The sequence below is a fragment of the Vipera berus genome, assembly GCF_964194415.1.
Source record: "Vipera berus genome assembly, chromosome: 1".
In the NCBI taxonomy this organism is placed as follows: Eukaryota; Metazoa; Chordata; class Lepidosauria; order Squamata; family Viperidae; genus Vipera; species Vipera berus.
The window spans coordinates 150,535,781-150,548,054 of NC_138202.1; the positions used below are offsets into that span (position 1 = coordinate 150,535,781).

Below are 12,274 nucleotides of genomic sequence, written 5' to 3' on the forward strand. Positions count from 1 at the left end.
CCGGATGAAAAAGCAAAATGCAGCATCATATTAGACCTAACGTCTAAAATTCATTTTAAGGTTTAATCCTGTCACAATTGTCTATGTTCAAACAATACTCTAAGCCTCCCTATGTCAAACTTGACCCCATCATATTATGTGTGAATACACTACACACACACACACACACACACACACACCTACTTTAAAAACCACCATCAAAACCCAAGCTTGATTCATACTAAGCCATAATGTATAATTTTCTTGGTTTAGGCACAGAGGCTTATGTGCATTAAGACTTATTCAATAAACCAATATTGGACAGAGAATGGTTCAATATATGTGAATCCACCCATAGATTCTAATCCTAGCTTGTCATCCATTTGCAAAACGTACTGTAGATGATGCTGACATCACATCTCACCATAGTTAGGCTTTCATAAAGAAGGTTCAGAACATCATTTAAAGGAGGTCATTGCCTAAGGAAACTGGCATTTCAAAAACCAGGAGGAGAAATCTCTACAAAGATTCTCAGAAACCCTTCACTCTTCTCCCTTTGTCTCCACAGCTTTCTATGGCTTTTCTGGTTACTATCAATAATGTACAGTACAGTACTATCAAGCTCCACCCAAGAGAGGTCATGACATGCATGCAACAAATATCTTCTCAAAGGATATATTGAATTACACTTAAAAATTGGGATGAAGGATGAAGGAATTAAATTTATCAAGCAAACAGCCTTGGAGGAAGACAGAATGCATCTACCTGGCACACTTGGAATAGGATACAGGGCACAGAACATACAAGAGGTGGCACTAAATGACACTCTACTCATTTACGTATGTCATTGTCAAGGAAAGGCAATTGTACTTGGCATATGAAGCAGAACATGAACCAAATACCTCCCAAGTAGGTCTAAAAATAAAACAACGCAGCCAAGTAATAGTTTGATGGTCTTTTGTGACAACCAACATATGCTGACTCTTGAGAATCCCAGCCTTCTGGGGATCTGCTGAAAAATCACCTGCTTTTGTGTTTGTGTGAGGGAGAGGAGAGGAGACTGAAATTGTCCCATGAAGCAGTGGTTTCAGGTCTTTGGAGAGGGCGGACAAGGAACAGGAGTGTGAGGATGGGTCCTGCACCTTAGAAACGTTCCGCTGGTCACTTAATGATCCTATTCATTGTGTATGTACAAACAGACAGACTGAAACCCAAATGGTAATCAGCCAAATTATATTTTTATAAGATGAGTGCTAAGCCATGTCTGGAAACAGTGAAATTTACTCTAGAAGATGCCTTGTTGTCAAAGCAATAGAAACCTATATATCTGCATCAATATCTATACATGCCTGTGTATTTAGATATAATCAAAGCTATACAGTTTTAAACTTGAGGAAAAAGAACATATGGTTGTGAAGCAAAAACAGAGCTAATTACATAAAGCAGTATCTAAAAATAATTCATCGCATGGACCCTGATTTTCAGTTCTGGCACATATTTTATTTCCTGACTGCGATTCCATGCTTTGTATTTTAAAGCTACAACTCCAAAACAAAGCTGATTTGTCAATAAACAAAAAGTGGGGTCCTTGGTGCTCCCTGAGCTTGGTTGTTTGCTTGCAGGCATTTCATTATCCAACTAGGAAAGTTACCTAGTTGGGTAATAACACTTCTGCAAGCAAAGAACCAAGTTCAGAGAGCACCAAGGACTCCACAGTTTAGCCCTGAGCTACAAATATTCTTCCCTATTGGAACAATCAAAATCTTTGTCTTCTAATTGATAATGTGCCATCACGATTGTTGACTCTTAGCGACTACATGGATTTTCTCTATCCCTGACTTGGTCTTTCAGATCTTCCACCACCATATTCATTGTTACTGTAACTGAGTCCCTTCTTGCTGGTCATCCTTTTCTCTTTCCTTTCATCTTTCTCATCTTTAGAGCCTTTTCCAGAGATTTAGCTCTTCACTTAAGCTTTGAACTGAATACAACAGAGAAGCTACTATGAGATCAAGCTAAAGAATATAATGCTTTTGTTTACTGCTCTGTAAATTGAACGATTACAGGTCGTGCTTAAGACCACAACTGAGCCCAAAATTTCTGTCGCTAAGTGAGACAGTTGTTAAGTGAGTTTTGCCCCATTTCACAACTTTTCCTGCCACCGTTAAGTGAATCGCTGTAGTTGTTAAGTTAGTAACGTGTTTGTTAAATGAATCTGGCTTCTCTACTGACGTGGCTTATTAGAAGGTGACAAAAGGGATATCACATGACTCCAAGACATGGCAACCGTCATAAATATGAGTCGGTTGCTAAGCATCTGAATTTTGGTCACATGACCTTGGGGATGCTGCAACAATCATAAGTGTGGGAAATGGTCATAAGGTGTTTTTTTCAGTGCTGTTGCAACTTCAGTCATTAAACAAACTGTTGTAAGTCGACTACTTGTAGATGACGTGGATGACTTCTTAATGAAAGACCAAGTTGACAAGGATTCAGAAAACTCCTATCACCCAGAAAAAAGGGTTGCATCATCACCATCCTCCTCACACTTTTGAATATCATGCTCAAGAACCAAATTAATATTTGGGGCCACCCTACTATTATCTCAAACCAATAGGCATTTTTTCCCCAATTAATTATTTATAAGCTTGGGTTCATGCCTCAAGGGTCTAGTCCACCTTAGACTGCACAATGTTCCACATGAGACAAATAACTGTTAAAGATTTATTTAAAACTGTTGTCCTCAAGGAAGGATTTAGGGCAGAATAGGTACAAGCAACTTCATTACTGAAGTTGTCTTGTAAATCAGTCACATCAGGCCCGTCAGAAAAACACCTTTCTTCTACTCCCCAAAGCAATTTGGAAGGAAAAGGTCCAAAGAGCAGCCTTAATTCTGAAAAGATTTACAAGCCAAGATGAGTGGAGTACAGCCAACATCAGTAAAAAACTGATTGGCTTTGCCAGAAGCGTGCCTATATTATCACTCTACCTGTTTTGTCCACTGTTCTCTGCACCTGAGGAAACAAAGATATTCCTAAGTTATTCAACAAAGATATTCCTAAAGAAACACTCCAGAGAAATCGCTTTTTTGACTTTGAAGAAGATGGACAAAACCGTGTCAAACTCTAAGTCAGGGGTAGGCAACCTCGGCTCTTTTATGACTCGTGGACTTCAACTCCCAGAATTCCTGAGCCAGCTGGCTCAGGAATTCTGGGAGTTGAAGTCCACGAGTCATAAAAGAGCCGAGGTTGCCTACCCCTGCTCTAAGTCAAGAACCCATCCAAAGAACTCTTTGAACTTCAGTGAAATTTAGGGCACAGATATTATCTAGCAAATCTTTTGTTTTTCAGAGGTTTTGGGAGTTTAAGGGACAAAATCCCTCCCCTCTTCCATCAAGGTCCAATTTGCACCCACTTTTGGAGTCTGGCAAAGTTTACAAGCCAAGCAAAGAGTGGCACGATTTCTGAGCCTGCAGAAATGGCCTTCTGTTAAACCTAAACCTGTGGGCACGGTGGCCAAGCAGTTAAAACGTTGGGGCTTGTCAACCGGAAGGTCGGCAGTTCTAGACCTACGTACCAGATGATGGAATGAGCTTCCGTTGCTTGACCCAACTCCTGACTACCTAGCAGTTCGAAAGCACACAATTGCAAGTGAATAAGTAGGTACCACTTCAGTGGGAGGGTAACAGCGTTCCGCCCACCTTCAGAGTACAGTCATGCCGGCCACAAAACCATGGAAGCATTTTTGGACAATGCTGGCTCTTAAGCTATGAATCAGAGATGACCACCGCCTCCTAGAGTCGAACACGACTGGCAAGGGAAACCTTTTTTAGAGCCTTGGTGGAGCAGTGGGCTAATGCCTCCTTAAGTAACACCAGCTGCCTGCAATTAATGCAGGTTCGCATCCCACCAGGCTCAAGGTTGACTTAGCCTTCCATCCTTCCGAGGTAGGTAAAATGAGGACCCAGATTGTTGGGGGCAATTAAGCTGACTTTGTAATAATGCCGCTTGGAGTGTGTGTGAAAGCCCTACTAAGCAGGCATATACATAGAATGAAGGCTACTGCTAAGCTTGTCAGCCGTCCTGAGTCTTCGGAGAAGGGCGGGATATAAATGGAATTAAAATTTAAAATTTAAATTTAATTTTTTTTAAAAAAAAAATTAAACTCATTCATTTCCTTTAAAGCAGGGGTCTCCCAACCCCTGGGCCGCACAAGCAGCATACGCTTACCCTCACATGCGAAGCTCCATTTGTGCACCCACTGCTTGCGCAGAACCATCCCCCTGTCCCCCTGCCACTGGTTCGCAAAGCCAAAAGGTTTGGAGATCACTGCTTTAAAGGCCTAACGTAATAACCCTTCTATTGTTCTTTCACAGCGTTGAGGTTCTGGTGAGCCTAAATGTGGCATTATTTCTGCCACACCAAGTTTACCAACATCCCCTCAGGAACACAAATGCAAGTTCAACATATAACTTTCAAAATAAATGCAACCAGATAATACTTAAGATATAGCCAGAATAGCTTGAGGGCCAGAAAATCCTGGCTGTAGCATCTGATGAGGGGGCTTTGATATGAATATTGAAATCTTTCCCTCCCTACTAAAAAGACTCAGTTTACAGGATGCCAACACCTCCCCTTCAGCAAAGATGTAAAATTTCAAGAAATGTTGAAGCAAGGGGGAGGGAGAATATCTCTGGAAGGTTTTGTGGGGGGGGGGAGGGAAATATGTGATAGATTTAGCACCTTTCACAGATATAAAACCAGATTACTTTATGTAATTTGTTATTACAAGTTGGCTTATTGATAAAAATGTTTGGTATATTATATTTATGAACATAGTTTGTACTCAGCCAATAATTATGGAATTACTGATTAGAATGCAGTTTTAAAAGATTTTTTTAATGAAGCAATTTACTGCCGAATCTGACAGAACGTAGCACATTTTTACGTCTGCTTATTAAGAGAGGTGGACACATAAATGTTAATACTGTAAATGGAAGTAATCATTAACATTGTAGTAGTAAAGAAAAAACAATAAGACATTCTGGATTTATCCTCCAGGTTATCAGACTCTGAAAGCAGTAACTGCCAGAAAAAAATAAGCACAGGACTAATCAAGGCTGAGAATACATATTTTGCCCCCTGAAGCACTGCTTAATTGTCTCCTCAGCACTCTCGTAAGCTTGGTTGTTTACGTGCAGATATTTCATTATCCACATCAATGCTACAACAGAGTAGGGTTTGCTAGAAGAGAGTACAGTGGCAAACCACATTCCTCCTTTAAGCATTGATGATATTACCTAGTTGGGTAATTAAAAGTTTACAAGAAAACAACCAAGCTCAGAGAGCGCCCAGGACTCTGGATATTCAAGTATTTTTTTTTTTAAAAAAGAACATTTCCATGGCGTATTCATACATATGAAATTTCTTTATATATGTAAATCATACAAGCCCCTTCATTTTTTGGACTCCTGCAATTTTTTAAGCACAAGAATGGGGAATTCATTACATCTAGCTGTTGCCGAACTACAGCTCCTGGTCCCCGTTGCTGTGGCTTCTGGATGTTGTTGTTCAGCAATATCAGGAGAACCCAGGCACTCCAGATCTGCCTTAGCAATTCACAGGTTAAGTATTTTTAACACTTTCCATGGGTGTTACCTGCACTTTTTAACTGTAAACAGCTATTACAATGGAATTGATGGGCATTACAAAAGATGACTATTGATGTCTATTTGATTATATTAATATTATTTTACATTATGTTGACATCACATCATTTGTTGATGAATTCCCCTAATCTCTTATACTATCTGAGGGTATAAAGGTTATTCTAATCTTTTATGATTTCAGGGTTGTAAATCAGGGCTCTGCCACCATTGTTGCATTTTCACTATTTCTGTATAGAAAAATCAATGTGAACTTTGGAAAGATATAAAAGCAACTAATAAGCAAAGTTGCCTTGTCAGCTTTCTGCCTCATTTCTGGATGTTCATAGGGACAACTTTTTTGAATCTGAAACTCTCTGATCAAGCAAATAATTGGCTTCATAAATATAATTTTATGACACTATCACTGAATTTTCCATATCCCTTGCCATTCTGCAGTTCTGAAAATATTTATTTTGTTCAAAAGACCTCAAATAGAAATTTTAAAAAATTGTTGTTTCCACTGTGGCCACTCATGCATTTTTACAGTATTTTTTTTTATTTAAAAAGTTTTACAATACATTTTGACTTTAATCCCCCCCTCCCCCACCCCTATCCAACCCTCCCTATCCCTCTCCCCCATTCCCTCCTCCCCCCCCCCCGACTTCCCAGAGCTAAATACAGGGTATAAAATCGAAAAACAAATGTAAACACCCCTATGTTATCAACAATAAACTATAAATTCTATCTCCCTCTAGCTCATATAAAATGAATACAAACAATATTAATATTACAAATAAAGAAAAAAAGAAAAAGAGGAAAACAGAAAAAGAACTTTACTCAAAATAAATTTTCTTAATCCCAGTCCTTATTCATATTAATTTCAAAAAAAAAAGAAAAAAAAACTTTCACCTGCTATTTGCATTCTCCCACCTTTCTCTAATTTCCAAACAAATTCTGTTACGCGCCAAAAGCGCCTATCTCTGTTAACCTTAATAATCTCCGACCAAACTAAACTATGATCAAAAATAGTTCTTGCATGTATCACGCCAAATGTCTCGCCGTTCCAAATCATCCTTGAGTTCAAATAAAAAGAATATAAAAAGAAGGTTTAGGCAGTCTCTAAGACAACTTGTTGTTAATTAGGAGCTTGCATACCCATTCTTAGTTCAACACATACTTTAAGTCCATAACCCTAATATACTTTTCTAGCAAGCAAATAACATCAATCTTAAATTGTGTAAAATATTAAAAAAAACTTTCTTTCTCCTCTATAATAATTTTACTCCATTGACATTCTAATTTAAAAATTTAATCAGCAATCTTAACACCCCAAAACTTTTGGAGCACATCTGTCATGACCCCCAAAACTTCTTTAGACCGCTCCCCTCCCAGATCTTCACTGTAAGCACGCTTTGGAGATTCCATAACTTTCTGCTGGTCTTGCTCTTGCTCTCGTCTCACTCTTCTTAGGGCGGCACGCATCATCTTCTGGCCTCCTGCAGCAACCGATGAGACTGTGACTTGATCCCCTCCAACACCATTGTCCTCTGTCTGTCTATCTGCAACATCTTGAAACTTTCCCACACCGTATCCTTTTGCAGCTTCCAAAAAAAATAAGGGGGTTGCTTTTAACACATTACTATAAAAATCACGTGCCTGAGCCACAGTAACCAAACGATGTCTTTTACCTTCATGCGTCGCCACCAATCCAACTGGAATCTCCCATCTAAACTTAATATCACGTTTCTTAAGTTCCTGTACTAGAAATGCAAAATCTTTCCTTCTCCTTAGGATCTTCGGAGGGATCTCTTTTAAAACCAAAACTTCTTGCTCAGCCACTACCAATTTAGTATCATAAGCAGCTTGAATAACTTCATCTCTAATTACTCTCTTTGTAAAATAGACCACCACATCTCTGGGTAACTTCCTCTGTCTTGCAATCCATGAATTTACACGAAAAACTTTGTCCATATTTCCCTCAATTTCAGATGCTGGCTGGCCCAGTACCCCTTCCAGAGCCTCAGAAATCAGCTGCTTTAAATCTTCTTTACCATTCTCCTTTAAACCCCTGATTCTAATAGCATACTGCATCTGATGATACTGAACAAGGCTCAATTCTCCGTCCATTTTATCCCTTATATTTTCATTTTCTAATACCTTTGCTTCTAATATAGAGTTCTTTTGACTGAGATCCTCCACTTTTACATCCAGCTGTTGCACACATTCAGCTACGGATTCAACCATAGACAAGATGTCCACCCTCATTGCTCTCAACTTCTCTTCCATCTTCTTCTCCAATTTCTCCATTTTCTCCTCCATTTTCTCCTCCAGCTTTTTCAACTTTTCATCCATCATATCAGACATCAATTGTGCATGCTTTCCAAGAGCATCTTGTAAATCCTTAAGCGTCAATACCGGGGGAGATGCAGGAGGAAGCAAAGCTTGCAATGAGGTCTCCTGCACCAGGGAAGACCCCGCATTCCGAAGAGCTTTAGAAGTTTTAGCCGCCATCTTCCCCCACTTTCACTTATTACGCACTTTCACTTTAAAGCTATAAAATCCATTGAGCTAGAGAGTAAAAATAAAGAGTCCACTTCACCTTGACCTCCTGTACCGCTCTGCCTGTGTCTTGATAATCAAAAGTATTTCCTTTTGGCAGGGGTGGTTGCTAACGCCTGGCTCTGCTCCAAAAATCCCGGAGCAGAGGCGCTGCGCAGCTCGGAGCAACCCAGGCTTCGGGGGGGCTCATCCTTCAGCCGCCCAAGCTCTCAGCTCCAGCGGCCCCGGAGAGCTCAACCCCTACCTGGGGCCTCACCCCCTCCTCTTCTCCCGAGGAGGGGGCTTCAAATCCATCTAAACAGCTGATCGACGCTGTTTATGATGGAAAAACACAGCTGCGGAGCGGGCAGCCCGAAAACGGCTGTCTTCGGCGTCGCGTCGCCACCGGAAGTCGCATTTTTACAGTATTTTTCATAACAGAATAAACTACCATCAAACAGACTGTATATTGATTCACATTCCTTACGTTTTAATAATTTCTCCTTTTAGAAAACTTTGGGTGTTTCAACCTGCTTTGCAGCTGACAAATTTTTAATTTTTCTTGTCTTTTCTTGTACATTTTTCCCTTTGTAAAATAACACCTGGGCAAATCTTTAACCACTTGTCTTGGGAGAAGGGAACTGTAAAACCTCTGGATTTAATAGGCATTCCACTTTTTTAAAATACTTCTTGTCTATGGAATTAGGCCTAAATAGCAACATAACTTGTTCTAACATACCATCTGAACTAACAAATGCTATACAAAATAACACAGCAGGCATTAGAAAATGTATTACTCTATCAGTCATGCTGTGACACAGTTTGCAGTACACTGCAGTGTATTTGAATATGTAGCTTTTTTGCTTAAGTTTTCTATCCTGACAAATGCTTGTTTTTGATGTGTATTTATTGAAAGTGATATGTTGAAGAGAAAGAGCAAAATACAGTAGAAAGTTCTGCCTAAAAGCAGTATGATACTGTCTATATTAACCTCTTAAATAGGCATTAAAATATAATGGTGAAAACTGTGTGGTTCAGCCTGGAAAACTGGGAATATCCCCATAGCAGATGCTATATAAACATGCTACACCATCCTTCTGTTTCTACCGTTGTAACTCTGAATGTTTGCTAAACATGGTTATAAGTGGAGGACTACCTGTACAATGTTTTTTTAATTGTCCTAAAAAAAAGAAGATACTGTTCAAGTTGTCTGAACAGTGGGAGAGAAATACTTCATGGTTCCTGGAGTAAGGGAAGACATCTAGGATCTAAAATAAATCTTCATGTATGAGTGTGCATGCATATGCCTCCATATATAATTACCATTTACAACTATCAGAATTCTAATGTAATGTATGACTGATACAAGCCTCATTTCTGAAGACACTCATTTCTATTTTATAAGTTACTTCTAATGGATAGCTTCAGTGTAGATAGAAAAAATCTTTCATTGTCCAATCATCCCAGAAGTTATTTTTTGCAATTTTATGCTACTACAACTTTAAAGGCTGAGAACTCTTAACAAGCAAAAAGGCTCCTCTTATTGGGGTTAAGTAATACCTGACCTTATAAACATCAGGAATCTAGCAAGATAAAGGGAAGTTTGTACAATGGGTACCACTAGACATTCCTCCCCTATCAAAGACTTTCAGTTAGGTTCAGCTCAGAATAAAGCAAGTTGGCACTCAAGGAATAAAGCTTATCACTCATTTAAAGAGGGTGGATGGGAAAATGAAAACACAACATACTCATTTCATACCCACACAGAAATGGCCATACCCAAAACACAACTCCCTCAAAACATGAAGGACTCTTGAGAAAGGAAAAAAACAAATTTTAAACCTACATTAACTTTAGCTAAACTGCTCACTGCTTTGTTTCTTGGTGACATGTTTAACTGATGGCACAATAGTGTTTATGCCAATAACCTATTTAATTAACCTGACAAGTTATTCTGGGCTGAATGCCATCACTTTTTTTGTCCCAAACCATTTCTTTTAGGAAAAGAAACACAGCAGGACATAAAGAGCTTTCAGCTACAATTTACTTGTTCACTGGGTTTATATGTTCCTTCAATCCCTAGAATCTAAGCAGACAACAACAGAACCAATGAAGAATATTCGTAAGTCGGAGTTGATCTATGGAGTCCTTGGTACTCTCTGAACAGTGATGGTGCAGTGGTTAGAATGTAGTATTGCAGGCTAAGTCTGGTGACTGCCGGCAATTTGTGCCTCACCGGCTCAAGGTTGACTCAGTCGTCCATCCTTCCGAGGTCAGTAAAATGAGGGCCCAGATTGTTGGCAGCAATAAGCTGACTCTGTAAACCACTTAAGAGAGGGTTGTAAAGCACTGTGAAATGGTATATAAGTGTAAGCACTATTGCTATTGCTCTGAGCTTGGTTGTTTTCTTACAGACATTTCATTACCCAAACTAGCTAATATAATTGGGCCTAGTAAGGAGTAGAATAACATTGATGATTATTACCTGGTTATGAAACATCTAAAAGAAACAACCAAGTTCAGAGAGCACCAGGACCCCTCAGATAACAACACTGGTACAATAAATAGGTTTGAAATATCCCAAACAATAAATAGGTTTGAAATATCCCCAAAGACCTACATTTATATTATAGACAAACTCAACACTGCATTTGCCATTCCATATCCCGGGTGAAGCCTTCATAATCTCCTCACTCTTAATTTTTGAAGGCCCTGGTAAGAGTTAAATCTTAACAGTGTTCCAAAATGACATCAGAAGCATGGCCAACTTTGCTGGCAGAACTAAATCTGTTGGTAGTTTTATTTTTATTTTAATCCCATTTATATCCCACCCTTCTCTGAAGACTCAGGGCAGCTTACAATTTAAAGCACAAATCAATGTGCTTAGCAATAGCAAGTTGGGAGAGGAAATCACACAAAATCTAAGGCACGGACCCAAGCACATTTTGTTTTTACTGATCCAGAAACAGAGATGGAATCCTCTGTTTTTCCAGGATGCAGAATTGGAAGTAGTCATTTAGGCCAACCAGTCCACCGTTCTGCTTACCACAGGAATTCAAATTATAATGAATTTGGGAAGATCAGAAGGGACTTGAGACAAAATGGGATCTACAACCTAAAGCAGTGATGGCGAACCTTTTAGAGACCAAGTGTCCAAACTGCAACCCAAAACCCACTTATGTATCGGCAGGTGCCGGGTGGGCATGGCTGCAGTGGTCATGGCAGAATGAGTGGGCGTGGCCAGGGTGAGCATGGCCACCTCGATGTTGCTTGTGGGGAGGGACACCTGTGGGGGCCAGGCACGGTTGGGGGAGATCCAGGGAGTCTCTGGAGGGTGGGATGGTGGGCAGGAGGCTTGTCCTGCGGGGTGAGGCAAGGTATGGCAGAGGGCAGGGCAGGGGTGCCATTGCCGCAGGGCAAGGCAAGGCGAGGCAGGGGCCAGGGCGGCTGCTGCCTGACACCATCAGCCCCTGCACACAGCGAGCGCATGGGGCCCAACTGTGTCCATCAGCAGCCACAGCCTGCCGGCCCCTCGGTTTCGGCACAATGTGGCTGTTTGCCTCTGGCCGCAGCCATTTGCCGCCTCGCACTGTGCATCCAATGTGGCTGCCATGAGGCCGCAGAACAAGCTGGGCGGAGGTAAGGAACCGGTATACTTGTTCTGCGGCCTCATGGCAGCATTGGGCAGGAGGCGGCAAACAGCCGATTTTGGCATGACGCAGCTGTTTTGCCACCTTGCGTATTGCACCCAATGCTGCTGCAATGCAGCTCAGCCAAAAGCGGCCGTGGAACAAGTGGGGCAGGTTTCCCGCTCACCTGCCCATTCAGCTTCAGAGCCACCAAAGTAGCAGGTGGAGCACCGGAGGCTCGGGAAGGGAGGGCGCTGAAAGCGGCCTCGGAACAAGTGGGGCAAGTAAGGAAAGAATTCCTCGCTCCCCCCAGAAATTGCCTTTCTTTCTTTACCTGACTTCCAGCCCCGCGCCATTTCTCCTTCGCAATCCGCCGCTGCCACCATGTGCAAGGAAACAAAAGAAGGGTTTTTTGGGGGAAAAAAAGGTCAGTCAATCAATTTCAACTTCGCGATCTTTCATGAGAAGTTGTAATTGATTG

At 40.8% G+C, this 12,274-nt stretch overlaps 1 protein-coding gene across 2 annotated transcripts in view; it reads right to left on the reverse strand.

The window, feature by feature from the left end:
* Positions 1-12,274, reverse strand: part of ACVR1 (activin A receptor type 1) — an 87,396-nt gene that overhangs the window by 31,516 nt on the left and 43,606 nt on the right. The window lies entirely within an intron of this gene.